Raw genomic sequence first — 20279 nt, forward strand, 5'->3', positions numbered from 1 at the left:
TAAACTTTTAATCAACCTATCATTAAGCATATTGGAGGGTCTTGAAACAAGATGTAAAATTCACTGTAATTAGGCATCGTATTAAAGTATGGAATTTGTTAAATCTTTTATCTTGTCTACAATTCTGGTTTTGTATATACAAATATAATTTGAGATGATTATGAAATAACTTGGATCAACACATAACTTTTGTTAAAACAATCGCTGCTCTTTTGTGTACAATGATGGATGTTACCCATGACTCTGAACAACAATAAATAATGTGTATTATACAAATCAAATGTCGTACTTCCAATGAACTTTCAGGCAAAGTGAGTAAGCAAGACTTCCTCCACAGTGGTTCGGTATGATTCTACAACGATGAAAGTTTTGAAAAAATAGGGCCAAATACTGCACTTCTTTGCACCATCCACTCGCAAATAGAAAATCCAAAAACCACTAATGAAATATTAAAGTACTGTTATGGTGTGCAAGGCAAGCCGTATTATCCCAAGGGGTGTGTGGGGTTGCCCTTACAAAGACAACTTAGAAAATTGGCAGCAAAATATATGTTTTTTAAGCGCTACATGTGTTACAGTTAGATAATAGACTTTGGTTATGCAATGTCACAGGCCCCTCATTTTTAAACCTTATACAGCATTTTTATTCACTTGATTTTTCCATCCTGACATTTTAGTGTTGATTTTTAGTCATATGCCATGACTGATTTTGTACTTGAAAGTGAATGATTGGAAAATGTAAAAGTAATGCAAATCTAACATTCACAGGCAAACAACATATGAGCTCAACAAATATTATAGTCTCATACATTAATAATTATTGCTGCTCAATTAGATAGACCATACAAGTCCAGCTATTTTACGCTAATTGTACATGCTCGGGACTCAGAGAGCAGTAGTGACAATATCATAGAACGTTTTTCTATATAGATGATAATATGCCTCTACCCACGTCATGAAATTACTGCCATAGAAATTACAAATCTCCAGTAATTAGCAATTGAGTAATAAGCTTCCCAAATCCAGCAAGATCTATCCCATAAATACTAACTTTAAATACATTTTTCAAATGCAGCAAATTTCCTCAAAACATCAGTTTTCCGTTTTCAGAATATTCCAACATTCCGCCATGAAATATGTAATTGGCATTGTGCGTAAGGGGGCTCAATTCCTGAAATATAACTTTTATGATGTTCACTAAAAATAGTATTGCTGTCCTTCAATATCAGATACTGTATTGTTAATTAGGCACTCTTTCCTTTTTATATGACTATACTGATCTCACGAAAGCTTGCAATTGGTGCAGGCTGAAACAGTGCACCTAATTCATAAGACAATGCACTTTCCCAAGTGCTGGGACGTGCTGAGCACATCGGTGAAACACAGGTACAGTTTTTCAGTCTTTCACTGACAGTGGAATTGGCTGAAGGGACAGGAATCAATCAATGAATCAATATTTGTAAAGGGCGGCTACTCACCTGTGAGGGTCTCAAAGCGCTGGGGGGGAGAGGCTCATTTGCAGAACCATGTTTTGAGGTTGTTCCTGAAGACGGTGAGCGATGTGCTTTGTCTAAGGTGCAGAGGGAGGTTGCTCCAGCTCTTTGCTGCATTGTAGGTGAAAGATCGTCCTCCCGTGGTGGTTTTGCAGATGCGAGGGAAGGTGGCGTAGTGGAGGGATCTAGGGGGGTGTGGAAGGAGACGCTGTGTTTCAGGTAGGCTGGTCCTAAATTGTGTATGGCTTTGTAGGTGTGGGTGAGAAGCTTGAAGGTGATTCGTTTCTCAACCGGTAGCCATTGTAGGGTCCTCAGGTGTTGGGAAATGTGTTCTCAGCGAGGGAGGTTCAGAATTAGTCTGGCAGTGGCATTCTGGATGAGTTGAAGTTTTTTGATGTTTCTTGTTGAGGTGCCGGTGTAAAGGGCTTCACTGTAGTCGAGCTTGCTAATGATTAAGGTGCAGGTGACTGTCCTGTGACAGTCTGCTGGGATCCATCGGAAGATCTTTCGAAGTTAGCATAGAGTGTGCCTGCAGGAGGAGGCGACAGAGTTTACCTGGCGGGTCATGGCAAGTCCCAAAGGCAGTTTGTAAGAAAATGAATTATTAATTGTGGATGGATGATATTCCACCATAAATAATGAAGTCACTAACCTGTTAGGTTTTGCAAAATTTTCAATAATTGAAACATGGTTAAACATGGGAGCTATGGCACACAACTGACAGGTTTAACTTGAAGAAAATTATGTTAAGCATCTCAAAGTTCCAAACCAGTTAAAATGTTGAAAATACAACACAAAACCCACTGGAATTTAAATATAAAATAGAGACAATTTTAATAAGCAAAACAAAAAAGAAAATGAAAAAAATCAATAAGGGATCCAGCAATATGATTTTTTAAAGGTTTAGGAGAGAAACAGCTCAGAAAAAAGTGCCAATCAGTAATCACTGTTTGTGGTTGGCTAGGACCTAGGTGCAAATTCAGGCAGACCACAATAAAGCATAGGTCAGATAAATGCAAAAGGTTTGTCTAAACTGTTCAAAGATTTTACCTCCAGTCTTAGTCACTGAAATGGAATTCAAACTCTTCCAGTGGGGCAAGGTTGCAAACTGTACCTGATGAAATTCTCTCAAAGCCTGTTAGGACTTGGACAAGGTCCTGTTAAAGCTGTTGACTTTGGTGGGTAAAGCTCAGAACTGGGAAAATTCAAATTTCTTGACCAGTGAAGTCCTTTCCCGGTCAAATAGTTTTGGCATCTTTGCCCGGTCAAGATTTCTACATTCAAATGTAGTCCTTATTTTAGAGCTCAAAATCTTCCACTTAGGCTAGGTTGCAGTCTTTATTTGAGAAGGTTGCCTTGTAATCAGATAACCTGTCTTGAGGATCTCCTAAATGTGTTTTTTGAGCTGTGACAGCTCTGAGTGGTACCCTCTTGATTTTCTTGCCTAGTGAGATGGCACATTGGCCAGATTGACTTAGGTAGTTGGTTCCGGTCCTCTGAAGGTATGGAAGTCCAAACATTTTCCAAGCCAAACTTTTTCAGAGATTGCATGACAAGCCTTTCTGGATACACTAAGAGTGCCAGGTGCCCAAGGACAGTACATAGTGGGTCATGACTTACTCCAGCAAAGGCCACTCCAGCAGAGGCCACACCAGCAAAGGCCACCAGCAGGGTCCAGTTCTCTTCCAGTTGCAACGGGTCACTTCATGAAAAGGCCTCTTGCAACTTTTTGCGCCCTTGTAAGAGGTAGCTTACTGATGTTTGGAGTGTAAGTCTTTATCCTGAGTACAACGGAGAGCAAGTCCAGCTCTTTAGATAACCTCATGTGTCTCAAACTGCAGCTTTCGAGGTTTCACTAGCCAGTGGGCGAAAGTGACTTCTGTGCACTCACTAAACTATCGGGAAAAAGTTCCTGGGGCAACCATACCCACTTTTACAGCAGATCTTGTTTGCCCTACTGAAAAAATATTAATGGAAATCCAAGATACACAGGTCTTCACTGCTTGGTGGGAACATATGTGCCACACAGGGGTATGCTCATGGAAATAATCCATCCCTCCTCCTAAGCTTCACAAAACTGGTTCGGGACCAGTTCTCCCTCCCACAGATCTAGTGACAAATGGACTACCCCGGCCTACAGAACAAAGGCTTCCCATTCCTTATTTAACTCCTCCATTGTCAGGCTTCATCTCTGTCCCTTTCAAGTTAATGACGTTCCTTGAACCTCCCCACCTGCTCTTCCTGGGCTGAAAGCCATCACAATCTCTACTCTCAGTCCACAATTTCACCAGGCCTCAGCCATTGTCTCTGTTGTGGAAAAGGTTTCAGACCTCATTAAGATCAAACATTGGAAGAGCAGTTTCTGTTAGATTAATGCAAATTAGCCTTGAGGAGCTTCGAGCAGGGAAAATGTAACTTCTTAAAAATTACTTTTCTAAAACATTTATTAAAACGTCAACTTTACCACTATGTTAGATTTTTACAAAATATTATATCTATGGTGATTGAGTCATTTATCTAGCTGTAAATTACATTTCTAGATATCCTACTTTCAACTACCATGCACACTATTTTCTGGTCTGCAAGGCTTACATAGAGGTGACATAATAATATTTAGAGGGAGGTTTTCCCCCGTCAAAAGGGTTATATTGACAGGTCAGGCTGCAGGACTACACTGCAATGGTCAGGCTACAAAGTAGGCCTGAAGCCATGATTTCCTTTGTCACACTAGTGTATGAGTGTATGCCACAATACTTCTGCAGTCTGTAGGTGATATCTAACTTTCCATGATACTACTGTGTTTTTGCACCATACAGTATAGCCTTATAAGTCAATGAAGTAAGACAATGAGGAGTTAGCCAATTTTGTCAGATATAAGAGCTCAGAGTATAGGCACTGGGGCCTAATCAGCAGTGTTCCAATGCCCCAAGTAAAAAAATAGCAGCATTGGTCATGAAAAAAAGGGGGTGATCATGCCAAAACACACATTTCTCTCACAGTTACAATATGTACCTGCAGTTGCCTGGAAAAGGATGCTGCTCCAGTCCTGGGGCCCTTTATTCTCACCTCTAAGCAAGTCCTTTTGGGGGCCTACTGACTGAGCAGCTCCACATATGTGGTGCAGAATCACTCCATCTCCCAGAAGCGTAGTTGCCCCTGCACCAACTTCGATGTAAGGTACAGGTGCAAAGACATTGCCTAATTCACACATACCAAATGCATGAATCCCCCGTCTGATTATGCTGACGCAAACTTGACACAAGTACAATCCATATTACAGAACATGTCTCACAAGTCTCTGTGGTCCTCTAGAGGCCCAAAAATCAGGCACTCATGTTTTTTTGTGCTTCTAGAGCACTATGTACACCACAACCCTATATTTTCAGGTTTAGTAAATAGATTTTTGGTGTCCAGAGAGTAGCTTTCTGTTTTTACCATGCACTCACGTGTGTTATTGTAACATAAAGAGAGAATCTGACTTACATGCCCATTCATCATCATCCTCTTCGAATCTCTGGGATGGCAATCATATGGCAGGTGTATTCATTACCTTTATCGTAGGGATAAAATGCAGACAATATGTTAACAATGTGCCATTATTATGTCAGGGATAGCCAGAATGTTGTCATGATTGGCTGTGCCTTTATTATGCTAGGACTTAACAGAATGTCATCAGGGATGTCACAATATGGCATGGATGTGAAACTATCATGTCAGGAATAGGCAGAATGCTGTCAACATACCCATTAAATGTCACAAAGGGGCAACACCTAGCTAAGATATCACTAAAATGCCCATTCCACACAATAACATGGATGGTGTCTATTATACTAGGGGTGGCCAGAACATCACCAAGAATCCCACAGTATGTCATATTAGGAAAGGATAGCTAAAATGTTGCCCTACATATCTACACCATGTCATGAATTGGACCCTACTATTTCAGTGATAGCCAGAATGTCACCAAGAAAACTCACTATATGTCAAGGCTGACCCACAGTTATGTCAGGGATAATAAAAATGACTTAAACAATATGACAAGTTTTTACTTCTTGTATTGCAGGGTCTGGTGGCTCACTGGACAAGTCATTTACTCTTTGTATCTGTGTCTGGCCTCTTTGTCACATGTTCAAAGCCAGATGGGCCTACCCAACTTTCTGTCAGTCTGAGATTGATGAAGTGATTATCAAAGAGATAACTAACAATAAACATCCATTATGTGTCATTAGCTCAAGGAGACAACGCACCTCAAAGACAACTGTATTGTTATGTAATCTTGGCTTCTGACAATGAATGGGGTAAAAATGTCAAATAAATGCCTCACTGCTCCAACAGGTTCCTACAATTGGCATGCAGCAGTGTACAACTATGGATTGCACCTGTGCAAGAAAAGCAAAACTGAAATGTGCCAAATATACTTGCACAGTCCATTGCTCTATGGTGCCCTATTTGTGCCCCCTCCTGGACTGTGGACATGAGCTCTTTGGGGCATCCATGAACAGGCCACTGGAAAAAAAAATACATGAACTGACATTTACTCTAATTCTTGCAGGTCCAAGCTGTGGAGAGCATCTTCTGCTTGTTTATCAGCTGACAGAAACTGCCCTAGTGCCCTTGATGCACATCCACACGTGATCCTAAAGTATTTTGCCCAGAGAAGGGTATATCATTTAACCATACATTTTTAGGAACACCTAGACGGTGCATGCACTGTCTCTGCAAGACCTTTACTTCCATAGAGAGGGTTTACAGCCCACACATAGCTTACCATTTGCTAGCTTCTGCGTCGCTCTCATTTGCTGTGCTGCAGTTTGTCACAGCATGAGGGTGTCATGTTCTCATGTTGTGTTTGGCCCTTCCTCTGGAGCGTGGACCACATACTTGTGTTCCTTCACTTCTCCCATTTTTGGAGATACATTTTGTATTTTCAATTATTCCATATAAGTGCTTGTGTTTTCAGTCCATCTCTCATATCCCCATTTATGTAGCTATTATTATCCTCACACCCGCTGCTTCTTTTCCCTCACACCCCTCCCCTGTACTCTATGCCATTGTACTCTAAGCAACTGCACTCTATGGTATGCCATTGCTCTCTAATCTACACCACAGCACCTTATGGCACTGCACTCTACTCCACTCTGCTCTGCACCACTCTGCTTTATGCCACTGCACTTTCTCTGCACCACTGTACTCTACACCACTCTGCTCTATGCCACTGAATTCGATGCCACTGCACTCTACTCTGCACCACTCCACTCTATGCCACTGCACTCTATGCCACATTACTTTGCATCACTCTGCTCTATGTCACAGCACTCTACTATGCACCACTCTATTCTATGCCACTACACTGTACGCTAGTTCACTCAATGCCACTCTACTCTACTCAGCAACAATGTACTGTATGCCACTGCACTCTACTCTGCACAACTCTACTCCCCTCTACTCTATTAAGCACCACTCCACTCTACAACACTGTACTATATGCCACTGTACTTTATGCACTGCACTCTATGCCACTCTTCTCTGCATCACTCTACTCTATTCTGCTGCACTCTACTCTACTACTCAACTGCACTTATCACCATTGTACTCTATCCCACTCCACTCTAGTCCACTCCACACCACTGCCCTGTATGCCATTCTGTTTTACTTTGCACTACTGTACTCTGTGCCACTGAACTCTATGCCAACACACTTTATTCCACTGTACTCTACAACACTCTACTCACCACCATTCTATTCTATGCCACAGCACTTTATGCCACTGCACTCAATGCTAGTCTACTTCACTCTGCACCGCTCTACTGTATGCCACTGACCTCTATGCTACTGTACTCTGTGCCACTGCACTCCACTCTAGACCACTCTACTCTATGCTACTACCCTCTATGCCACTCTAATCTGCACCGCATTCTACATCACTTCTCTTGATACCACTACACTCTAATCTGTACCATTCTACTATATGCCATTGCACTCTGTGCCACTGCACTCTACGGCACTCTACTGAGCCCTATGGTACTTCATATCACTACACTCTATGCCATTCTACACCATTCTACGCCACTGCATTCTATGCCACTCTATTCTACCCAGCACCATTGCACTCAATGTCACTTTAATCTACTTTGCACCATTCTACTTTATGCCACTACACTCTATGCCACTCTACTCTATAGCGCTGCTCTTCACACCACTGCACTCTACTCTGCACCACTCTATTCCACTGCACTCTGTGCCTCTGCACTCTATGCCACTGCACTCAATGCCACTGCACTCAACGCCACTCTACTATACTCTGCACCACTGTAATCTATATCCCTCAATGCACTCAATGCACTCTATGCCACTCTTCTCTATTGTGCGCCACTCTACTATATGCCACTGCACTCTATGTCAGTCCATTCTACTCTATACAATTCCACTCTACTCTATGCCATTCTACTCCATGCCACTCCAGTCCTCTGTATGCCACTGTACACCACTCTATACCACGCCACTCCAACCCCACAGTGACACTCTACGCCACTCTATCCCACTCCACTCAATGCTACTCTACTTTACTGCACTCTGCTCTTTGCCACTCTACTCTACACCACTTCACTATCCCCCGTTCACTCTTTGTCACTCCAAGCCTCTCTACTTCTCTCCACTCTATGCCACTTTACTCTACACCACTCTATTCCACTCTATGCCACTCCACAGTCCATTGTAACTACTCCACACCACTCTACGCCATGCTGCTCTACTCTACTGTACTCCACTCTGCCCCACTCCACTCTACACCACTCCTCTCTGTGCCATTCTAGTCTACTCCACTCCCTAATGCCACTCCATTCTACTAAATGCTACTTTATGCCACTCCACTCTATGCTACTGCACTCTAAACCACTCTACTCCTCGCCTCTATGCCAGTCCACTCCACCCCATTCCACTTCACTGTGCGCCACTCTACTCTTTGCCACTTCACTCTATGCCACTTCACTCTATGCCACTTCAATCTATGCCACTCCAAACCATACTACTCCACTCCACTCTATGCCACTCCACTCCCTACTGCTGTACAACAAGGCTAAATGATATTGGCAAAGACAATAACTTCTGTAGGTGAAACCTATTGTCTTTGCTAATGCTTATTTTTCCCCATCTGAGCATATACCAATCACTAAATCAAGCTTAGATACACAAATAGCAGTATTTAAATGGGCAGAAATCTATTTCTGATCCACAAAATAAATAGTAGGAATGATGGGACATTCTCCTGGAACATGGATTTAGTCATATATAACATTTTGCCAGTTCGGCAGAATTTCACAAGTAGTAAATCTTAAACAGGGGTAGGTTGTGAGCATTCCACAGTGGAGCCCTTGCAAAAACATGTGTAGGTTGTTCCACACCAAGAAATGTATTGAATATTTACTGCTGTCACAGTCAGGGACACATTTTTTCATGATGAGGAACAAAATGGAAAAAACAAAAATTGATGCGGATGTAAAATATATTTCCTCCTCTGACAAACAAAACAATGATAACTGAAAGCACATTAATCCATTGTATCCTCACAAGTAAACTAAAGGTTTGTTACAAATCTCTATACATACATTTTGTGCATGTAAGTACTGCTAAAATTATTTGAGAATTTCGAAGGTTTTGGCTATTAATGCTCATCACACATGTAAGACTGCAAGCATAAAGTTCGGTGCTCCTGCCATGTGGTTTTTTAATCAGCCCCTTATTAATCACATGTAATTATTTTAAGCTGTTGATAGAAATTAAAGAAAAAAGCGGTTCAAACATATCTAGATCAATACACCTTCCACTGGCTGATTCAAGAGGCAATTCAATTTCTGGCGTGCATTATAGAAGAAATCTATAATATTAATTTAAATGGGGCAGCATTACAGTCGATCAACTGAACCGTTCGTGCTCCTAATTTTGTCAGTTAAAAAAATTAGACTGCAAGGTTTAAAATGATTTCACCAGGAATGCAGGAATAAGTACTTCAGTTACAGAAACGCTTTTGCATATCTGCGAATGGAGAGGTGCAAACTGATTTTTGTTCAGACCAATATTTTTTTTTGAGACACCTTTCCAGGTTCCATGATCCACAGTTTAGATAAATGTCCCTGTGTATTCCTGCGCTTATGGCTTTCTAGAACTAAGGGTCCCGGGTACAATGTCCCTTGGCGGCAAAAGAAAGAATGAGATTCGCAAAATCACAGGCGCTTTTATTGCAACAAGGCAATTTTCATGGTATAAAGTACACACTACAAAACAGAAATCACTTTTTGAGTCACAAAATATCTTCAGCGACTGATTGAGGTCTGGGAGAAGATGGCATACAAGGGGCCCCTCTTTCTCCTTCGGAATCACAATGAAATGCATCAATGCTTTGTGACAAACCATTGATATATTGCTAATTCCCTATCCCATGTGATACTTCTGACACCTTGTTAATGTATGCTTTTGTCATGGGGTGGCAACAGTAGTTTAGGGCACTACTGCATTTATTCCCAATGTTATATCCTAATTGCAAACCTTTTTTTAAGCAGCCTTCAAAGAACACTAGCTGCTGTAACAAATTAAATCACTGCACTAATTGAACGAAAACGATTGAGTTCTGATGTCCCTCTCAGGCCTCCATCCTTGTGTCTGCAGACAAAGGCCCCAAAGGTCAGCTGCAAAAGGACATTTTGCATTATCACTTTGCAATATGAAGGAAGAGTTGTAAATCAGTCAATGTATAAACTGGCCCTTTCACCATGTTATCCCCACGTCGGCCTGACTCCGGCACACCACTCCTTGTCTAGCATGCTAGGATTGCACTTTAGAAATACCAAAACATTTATCTACATACGACTACTTTGTGACTGAACCCTCATACATTGGGTCCTAAGTTTGAACGATGCATTAGAAATCAATATGAAGCTCTAGCATAGTGCAAGAATGCAGATTGTACCAAAGTTATTTATGCTTTGCACAGCACATATAGTAACTGTAATTATAAGATGTATTTATATAGTGCTTACTACCCCTGACGAGGCGCTGAAGCGCTTTTCAATTGAGTTTAGTACGAAATGAAAAAAACACGTCAGTAATTGCTACGAATCCTCTTTTGGTAATAACATTGGTATATGCTAATCCGTGAATGAAGTGTTCTAAATACAATATAGATAGATACAACAAAAATACCTACAAGCTACAAAAGAGGCATGGCACATCCACTCAATACACTATCAGGAATGGGGCAACAATGTCAGAAATATGAAGGCAAGTCATGTATTGGCAGGGAACTTATAAACGACCCCAACATATTTCTGAATCCCATAAGAACTGGTTGACTATTCTATTTTATGAACCTAATCTGCTAAAGCAGGATATCAAACAGGGTAACAGTTTGTCCTGACCCATAGTAGCTGAATCAAAGCTGACGGCGGCGCCCCCCCGTGGATCCAGCCGAGGCGAGTCCTCAGGTATTTCTATCTCCTGGGCTCATACATTGCAGGCACAGCACAGTCCTGGCCCAGCCGTTGTAGCAATCATTACTTATGTTAAGAGGTATTCCTGATTCAGTGTTATTACATTTGTAACTTTTGCACTTCAAATATTTGATCTGTTTTCTTCTTTGTACAACAAACCCATCTCCCCTTCAACCTAACATACATGTGGAATCATTAGCTTACACTTTTCAAAGCATCCATGCTCACTTTTATATATACAGACGACACACACGTTTTGTTTAATTTAAGGCAAACAATAGCTAAAGCCAATAACCCAGTCATTAGCATCCAGAAAAAAAACGTTTTATGTCCCTCCCATGGGGGCAGATCATTTTTTTTATTTAATCCATCAAAGACTGAAATACTGATCACTAACGAATCAGTTGACAAATGGGACTCAAATTTCAAGCCTGATATTATGTTCCTCTGCATGCTTCAGTATACTGTGTAAATGATAATTTAGGAAGAGTCGTGGATTCAAAAATATCAAAATAACAAACGTTACTAGCACTTTACTCTGGCACCTTAACGATTTCTAGAGAGGATTTTACTTTTATTCTAACATAGTACCATAAGCAAGTGGTTATCACCTTCCTCCAACCATAGCATTACACAAAGTCTTGTTGTTTGCCCCTCCCAAAATCACTAATTTTGAGTTACAATTGATTCAGAATGTAAAGCCTATATCATTGTTAAAAGCGCAACCATGAGCAATATTAGCACTATCCTCTTTCAGTTTCATTGTCTAAGAGTTACACAGGAGGTCCGATTTAAGAATCTAGACATCATAAAAAATGTTCTGCATGGGCATGCCCCACTTTTTTTTTTTACCAAATAAATTAGGCATTCATACCTCACCTTGACCTTTGAGATCAAATGGCAAACTTGTTTGATGTTCCAAAATTCTGTACTTCCTTCTATGGGCAGAAAACTTTTTCTCAGCAGCAAAATGGTAGAATCTTCTACCTCGGACAATGCACATTTCTATGTTCAGATTTAAAAAAAAGATCTAAAAACCAAAGGTTTCAAAGTTGCATTTAAACTTGCCTAATCTGTATATCTTAGCAAGTTTCCTTCCTGAATGTTAGTTATTTCCTCTAGCCGCAAGAAGCTGCAATGATCATAGCTTATAACATACCGTTAATATAACATTTAACATAATTTTTATGTCTAAATGGCATCGTGGATAGACTTGGGGGTAATTCAGAGACAGGGCCATAAGTTCCCCCAGAACAAAATATGGAGTCTTTACAACCCTTACATCCCAGTACCAATCTATTACAGGCAACCAGGAAAGGTCAAGAATTATGGATATGAAAAACCTAAAACTAAAAAGCTTAATAAAGAGGGAGTGTCTGATGGTCATCAGCGTTTGTCTTTAAAGGTAAATCTTAAAATTATTTCTCTGCAGCTCCCTTCTGATGTAATTCCTTCTGACCTACTCTGCAACAACTTCACGAATTGACTTATGCTCATGAGAAGAAAATAAGACATTTTGTAAACAAAATGCAATGCATTGACTAAGAGCAAAAACAAATCATGTGGTTCAAGGGCTAGAGGACATGGTGTGACATGAAACATTTTGACACTAGTGTAGCAAAGTGCAAAGAGGCCCACTGCTTTAAATGGGTGCATCATTGTAACGCCTGCTCTGAGCAGGCATTACAAATTAAGAAAAAATGGTGCAGTGAAATCTTTTAAATTTCACTGCACCATTTTTTCGGGCCTCCTAACAGGGGAACGCCCCATTGCATACATTCTGCCTGGGGCAAGGGCTACAAAGTGGCACAATGCATGCATTGCACCACTTTGTAAATCTGGCGTGGGAAAAAGGCCATCTTAGCACTGACTTGACGTCAAAAAAATGACTCTAAGGTAGCGCTAAAGTGGAGCAAGCGGCTCTTAAATCTGCCCCATGGTTCTATGCACATGGTTTGTTTTCTACACAGCATCTCTTTCTGGCTCTACCTACCACTAAGACACCTGTATAGGTACCAACATGGTTTATAAAATTAATAACATTTATGCAAATATTAAAAATAATTAAATCCACGGACAATGAAGACAAGATTCCAATCACTTGCTCATGCATTCTCCTTACTTGATACTAACATATCCCAAGTAGAGTCTACTAGGCATAGCAGATAGTGGGCCACGGAGATAAACAACTCATTTACCCATTAAGACAAATAAACATTAACTCTCTTCTTGCAGCAATTAAAAGGAACTCAAATATAAATTCTAGCAATGCTGAGAGAGCTAAACAAGAACATCATATTGAAATATGCAATTGGATACATTAAGTTACATAAAAATACACTATATTGTTTTCTGGGTCTGCCCTACATAACAGCTAAAGTATCATGGGATATTACTGGAATTGTTGCACAAATGTGGATTAAAGATGGGTCACATATGAAGGCTGGAGTGGCAGCATAGGGGATAGGCAATGACACAGTCAAATTAAAACCCTCTCATATGAGAGCAAAGCCTTCCATTGAAAAGGTCAGCACTTTGGAAGCTGGCTTACTTTACAGATTCATCAACAGCCTTACAAAAAGTAAAGTTCTTCTCAAGATTCAAGCAGAGGGTAGCCTTCTCAAGGTTCTGGAACCCTGTCATAAATCCATCTTTTTCCAAGTTTACTCAATTTTGTGTTCTCTATTGTTTGTTCTCACTAGTGCTTAAACTTCAAAGCAGCTGAAGCCTGCTGACTAGGCCTCAGCTACACATGTCCTCAGCTCTAAAACACAACAAATATTTGCTATAAAGTTGCCAAAGAAGACTCATCGGTAAGTGAACTATAATTATGCAGAGAAGTTGTGCACACATTCACAAACCTCACTTTGGGGATATAGTTTGAGGGGAATGTTTTCCCTCCTTGCATCTAAAGTGACCTCACAAGTTTCAAAATGCATGCTGTCTACAGCGTGCTGCAATTATTTGCCTTTAAGCTTATCCTTCATGTTTCTGACTGGTCTCCTGCTGTTAATTTTCTTAACTTTTTAAGCCTAATTTCCCATGTAGTTCATAAGGCCAGCTGCTGGCTTCAAAGACAAGCAAACACAATAAATCCATAAAAAGAATGAAGTCTGTCCCAACCTTCCAAGTCACATATTCATATAAATATTACTCACAGCCCAAATTTTCTTTTTACAAGATATAGCCATCTGAGAATAACATGTGGGTAGGTTTTTCGAAACCTGAATTTTGACAGTTGCCAGTGGAATACTTCTTGAGACATTTTATATTTTATTACTTACAGAAACAAAACTGCTGAACTTTTAATAATAGTTGGAAATTCGCATCTGGAGGATCGAGCAAGGTGGCAATCATCCATTAAAAGATTCATCGTAAGCAGTCACATTTATGTGATTTCCCCATTGTTAGCTTTTTGACTTAAAAAATGTGATGCTATTGCAGAACAGTGAAAAAGCGCTGTCTAACTTTGTGTAGCCCTTCTCAGATTTATCTCCTGCCTTGCCACGCGAATGGTTTTCACCCTCCAGAGAAGGTCTGAAGGTAAACAGTTGACTCAGTGAATCATGCACTTTTATCTGCCAAAGTTCCAATTCAGCTCAGCCACAAAAAAGGCCTGTATCTCAGCGTTTTATGCCAAATACAATAATGTGAAAATTGAATGTTCAGTTCTTTTCTATGGAAAATGGTTTAGTTTGCAACAACTCCTGATGATTACATTCATTAAATTATCTTTTTGTAACCAACTTTGTAAATTGTAGCCTCTTTACTTCTCAACTGCATTTTGTTTGGTGTTGTGAAAGCTGTGAGAAAACAGGGCTGATTACAGAGGCCCCCTAACGTTTTGTCCCCATTTCCCACTTTTTGCTGGTGTTTTCCTGACTCTGATGGTGCCCTGGGTACTGCTAACCAGTCCCAGGGCCTGTGCTCTGTTTAAAATGGATATGCAAATTAGGCTAATTATAATTGGCTAAGTCAACCTACCTATAAGTCCCTAGTATATGGTAGGGCATGTAGGTTTATGGACCACAGCATAGGTAGCACTGCTGAGGTGCCCAGTGTCATTTTAAAGGCAGGCCTGCCTTGCTGGCTGCTTTTAAATTAAAGTTATATGCAAATTCGACTTTGGAATTAAAAGTAGTTCCAAAGTCTTAAACTACCTTATTTTTACATATAAGTCACCCCTAAGGTGTGCCCTATGTGCCCCTAGGGATGGGTGCCATGTAACTATAAGCAGGGGACTTATTAAAATAGTCTTATGAGTCCTAGTGAGGTAAAAACAGCCAAATTCGTTTTTCCCTCATTGTAGTGAATGGCCTCCATAGGCTAGAATGGGGAGACTTTATTTGAATTTTTAAAGTCCCCTTAAATGATGGATATCAAGAGTTTGTTATCAAATTAATTGTTATAATAAATCCCACAACCTCCAGTTGTTGGATTTAATATTACTTGTTCAGGTAAAGAGTTTTAAACTTTAACTGAAAAGTTGCCAATTTCAGCCCTGCATTGTTTTTGCTGCTGTGCCCTGATTGGCCAGCCTCTAGCAGCCTGGCCAGGCTGCCTTGATGAGGTGTGAAGTGGCCTGGCTTCACACAAAGGAATGTGACTGTGGGGGGAATCTCCCCTCAGCAGATGGTTAGGCAGGACGGGGGAGGGCTACCAAACTGGTCTTCAAAGGCAGAGAAGGACATTTGGAGCAACCAGCAACACTCCCACATCCTGCAACCCCAGACAACTAGATGCCCCCTTGATTAGATTAGGAAAGGACAGGAGAGGGGTGTGTTTATGATGTTTAGCCACACCAGTGGGTGGGCTCAGCCAGATGTAACCTCCAAAAATCAGATTCAGCCATGGTGGATTTTTGGAGAATGTTGCCTCCTGGGATTGATTTTTGCCACACTTCCCAGGAAGTGGTCATCACAGGGGGAAGGACCCTGCACCTGATTGGAGAACCAGGACCCCCCTGCTTTTCTCCCAGGAGCAAGCATAGAACTGGCAGACCTGCACCCACACCTCAGTTCCCTACCACATCAAACAAGGAAGAACTATAGAAGAAGAAGGACTGCCCTGCTGGACCCCTGGCCTGCACCTGGAACCTGCACTCCGAAGGACTGAACCAGCTGCACACCTGGGCTTCACCACAAGAAGGTCTTTGCCTGGCTTCAACTGGTTCAAGGAGAGACTCCCTGTTTGCTACAGGTGAAAAATTGCTAACCAGAGTCCCCTGCACCAACTCCTGAAGAAAGCGACCAGCTGACCACTGTCCAGTGGCCAAAAAGGAGTTTGCGCCAGGTGCATTCTGGGAGTAGTAGTCTGCACCCCCAAGGACCATATCAGAACTTCTGGACCCATGGGGTGAGCTGTGGACCTCAAAAGAACCACCTTAAAAGGACATCTGGAAGAAGCCCCATAAGTTTGGAGAAGTTTGGAGAACTTTTGAAAAAAAGCTCCATAGAGGGACCGACCCGCCTCGGCAACTCTAGCCGGCTTGCCTCAACCGCGACCCGGCCTGATTTGCTGGTTCGTCCCGGTAAAGAAAATCTCCAAAAAAGAGACTAAGTCCGAAGGTAAAAAGTTAACCGGGACCTCCCAGCCAGCGTATCCGAGGAGGGCTCCAGGGACGTCGGATCAAGATCCAGGTTTACCCTGGTCGAAGGATTTTCGCCTCGAAAAAACGACTAAGTCCGAAGGTAAAAATCTCCACCGAGGATTCCGCGACGCGTATCCGGAGAAGGGCTCCAGGAGGTCGGATTGTACTGGCAGGTTCATCCCGCTGAAGAAAATCTTCGAAAAAGAGACTAAGGGCCTGATTCTTACCTTGGCGGTCGGCGGAGAGTCGGCGGTCGGACCGCGAACAGACCGGCGGTCCAAAAAATGGCATTCTGACCGCGGCGGTCACCGCCGCGATCGACCGCCACTTCCCCACTCCGACCGCCACGGCGGTCATGACCGACGAGCTGGAGTTCACACACTCCGGCCCGGCGGTCGACCCAAGACCGCCAACCGTATCATGACCCTGCTTTCTGCCGCGGTTTTTGGCGGTCGGGAACCGCCATGCGAACCATGGCGGTAGGCACTATCGGGGCCAGGGAATTCCTTCCCTGGCACTGATAGGGGTCTCCCCCACCCCCCACTGCCCCCCACGAGTCCTCCCCCAACACCCTCCACCACCCTGCCACCCCCCAGAGGTGGTACGAACCCCCTGCCCCCCCCACCCCGACATGCACATACACGCACCCCGACATGCACGCACCCCCAACATGCACATATGCACACCCCCTACACACACACATACACAACGGGGGCACATACCCGCACACATACATGCCGACATGCGCACCCGCCGAACTACACACATTGCCCAAAGGCACAGCAGCACCCCCCGCCTGCATGCACACACTCACACACCCCCTCTACACACCCCCATGCACGCACACATCACACAACACCCCCCACCCCCTCCCCTCACGGACGATCAACTTACCTTGTGCGTTGGTCCTCCGGGAGGCGACGGGAGCCATAGGGACGTGACCGCCAACAGAAGACCGCCAACAGAAGACCGCCACACAGAAATGTGGGTCGTAATTCTGGGGGCGGTGTTCTGCTGGCGTGGCGGTGGAGGTTGACCAGTCTCCACTTTCCCGCCGACCGCCAGTGTGGCTGCTGGCGGTATTCCGGCGGAACGCTCCCAGCGGTCGGAATACGTGCAGCGGCATACCGCCGCGGTCGGCGGTCTTTACCGCGGCGGTAACTCGGCGGTCTTGCGAAAAGACCGCCAAGGTCAGAATCAGGCCCTAAGTGTGAAGAGAAACTTTTAACCGAAGCCTCCCGCGGCCTGCAGCCGAGCAGGGCTCCATCGCGGTCGGCCTTAAACTTTGACTTTGCCCCGGTCGAGGTGCAACCAGATGACCTGATTGGCGCTTTTTGTTTCTAGGCGCTAAAAAAATAATATTCCCCTTATCCGATTTTATTCGTTTTGGTGTCATTTTAAAGATAAAAATATAATCTATTTTTATAAATTGGTTTTGGATTTTTAAACTGTTTCCTGTGTTTTATTTAATTACTGTTTTGTGATATTTGAATGCCTAACACTCTGGGCCTGATTCTTACCTTGGCGGTCGGCGGAGAGGCGGCGGTCGGACCGCGAACAGACCGGCGGTCCGAAAAATGGCATTCTGACCGCGGCGGTCACCGCCGCGATCGACCGCCACTTCCCCACTCCGACCGCCACGGCGGTCATGACCGACGGTCTGGAGTTCGCACACTCCGGCCCGGCGGTCGCCCCAAGACCGCCAACCGTATCATGACCCTGCTTACCGCCGCGGTTTTTGGCGGTCGGGAACCGCCATGCGAACCATGGCGGTAGGCACTATCGGGGCCAGGGAATTCCTTCCCTGGCACTGATAGGGGTCTCGTCCACCCCCCACTGCCCCCCACAAGTCCTCCCCCCACACCCTCCACCTCCCTGCCACCCCCCAGAGGTGGTACGAACCCCCTGCCCCCCCCACCCCGACATGCACATACACGCACCCCGACATGCACGCACCCCCAACATGCACATATGCACACCCCCTACACACACACATACACAACGGGGGCACATACCCGCACACATACATGCCGACATGCGCACCCGCCGAACTACACACATTGCCCAAAGGCACAGCAGCACCCCCCGCCCGCATGCACGCACTCACACACCCCCTCTACACACCCCCATGCACGCACACATCACACAACACCCCCCACCCCCTCCCCTCACGGACGATCAACTTACCTTGTGCGTTGGTCCTCCGGGAGGCGACGGGAGCCATAGGGACGTGACCGCCAACAGAAGACCGCCAACAGAAGACCGCCACACAGAAATGTGGGTCGTAATTCTGGGGGCGGTGTTCTGCTGGCGTGGCGGTGGAGGTTGACCAGTCTCCACTTTCCCGCCGACTGCCAGTGTGGCTGCTGGCGGTATTCCGGCGGAACGCTCCCAGCGGTCGGAATACGCGCAGCGACATACCGCCGCGGTCGGCGGTCTTTACCGCGGCGGTAACTCGGCGGTCTTGCGAAAAGACCGCCAAGGTCAGAATCAGGCCCTCTGTCTCCTAAGTTAAGCCTTGACGCTCGTTGCCAAGCTACCAAGGGTTGAGCTGGGGTTAATTTAGTGAGACCTAACTGGACCTTAGTGGAGGTTAGTGCCCTTACCAATAACCCATTTTCCAACAAAAGCTGAATCCATTACTAATAAATTTACATTGATTATTGGCTAAGGATGTACATGAACTAGGCTAACATAGCAAATAGTGTGCCTTGGAGAATGTGCCCACTTGAGTGGCCACCATTGTGCGTACGACAATTAATAAAGAATTCACACTTATAGTTTAAATAATGTGCACATGTAGAGTAAAATGTATTAATGGATAATAGTAATAAGTCAATGTTATGTATTTGCTTACATAATATTAGGCATTGATTAATTTGGAGGCTTGGGCCTAGTCGACAGAGCCTCATGTTAAGTTGCATGGCATGAATAAATGTTCATAAATGTTTTGTGAAAGCAGAGAATTAATGTTGTCGGGTGTTCACAGGACGCTGACCAAGCGATTTGTAAACGTCTTAAACTTTTCTCATGAGAACTGCTTATTGAAATGTCCTGCACTAGAAGTTGATACTTTGTAGACTTGATGCATGAGAGGAAGATGTTTCCAGGCCTGGACAATGGTCGCACTGACTGGAGCTAGGATTGCAACTAAAAAGTTACCTAACAAAGCTGACGATGGGAACAAGAGAAGAAGAGCTAATCATCGATGTGTGAAAGATTGTTTAGTTAATATTTTAGATTTAGGATTTGGAGTCTATTGGTTCTACTGTGAACGTGCGATTTCCTGACCAATGACACTGTGAGAAAATGCTTTATAGATTTTAGTATATCCAGACTACACTATGCAGAAGAGAGTCAGTTGCTTTGTCATTCTAGTCCTGTTCTAGTCCATTCCCTGTCTTTTGTCAGTTGTTCTATCCCATTCTCTATCCCTCAGAAGTCCTGTTCATGGAGCACCACAGTTCCAGATGTTCTTTTCCTTTATAACCATCCTCATAGAGAAACTGTGTTAATGCTGTTGATGCTGTTTCTTAGTTCAATCTGTTTTAATAGGTTCCGTTACTTTAGAGCCCAACCGTGGCTAAGCCATTCCATTTCACTGGTCTTGGCTTATGCTGACCAGGCGGATGTCCAACTGACGAAGAAATTGCAGCTTGCTGAACCATTGAGGAGAGGGATAACTCAATGTTATTGTTTCTATTATAGATTTTTG

The sequence above is a fragment of the Pleurodeles waltl genome, chromosome 2_2 (genome assembly GCF_031143425.1).
Source record: "Pleurodeles waltl isolate 20211129_DDA chromosome 2_2, aPleWal1.hap1.20221129, whole genome shotgun sequence".
In the NCBI taxonomy this organism is placed as follows: domain Eukaryota; kingdom Metazoa; phylum Chordata; class Amphibia; order Caudata; family Salamandridae; genus Pleurodeles; species Pleurodeles waltl.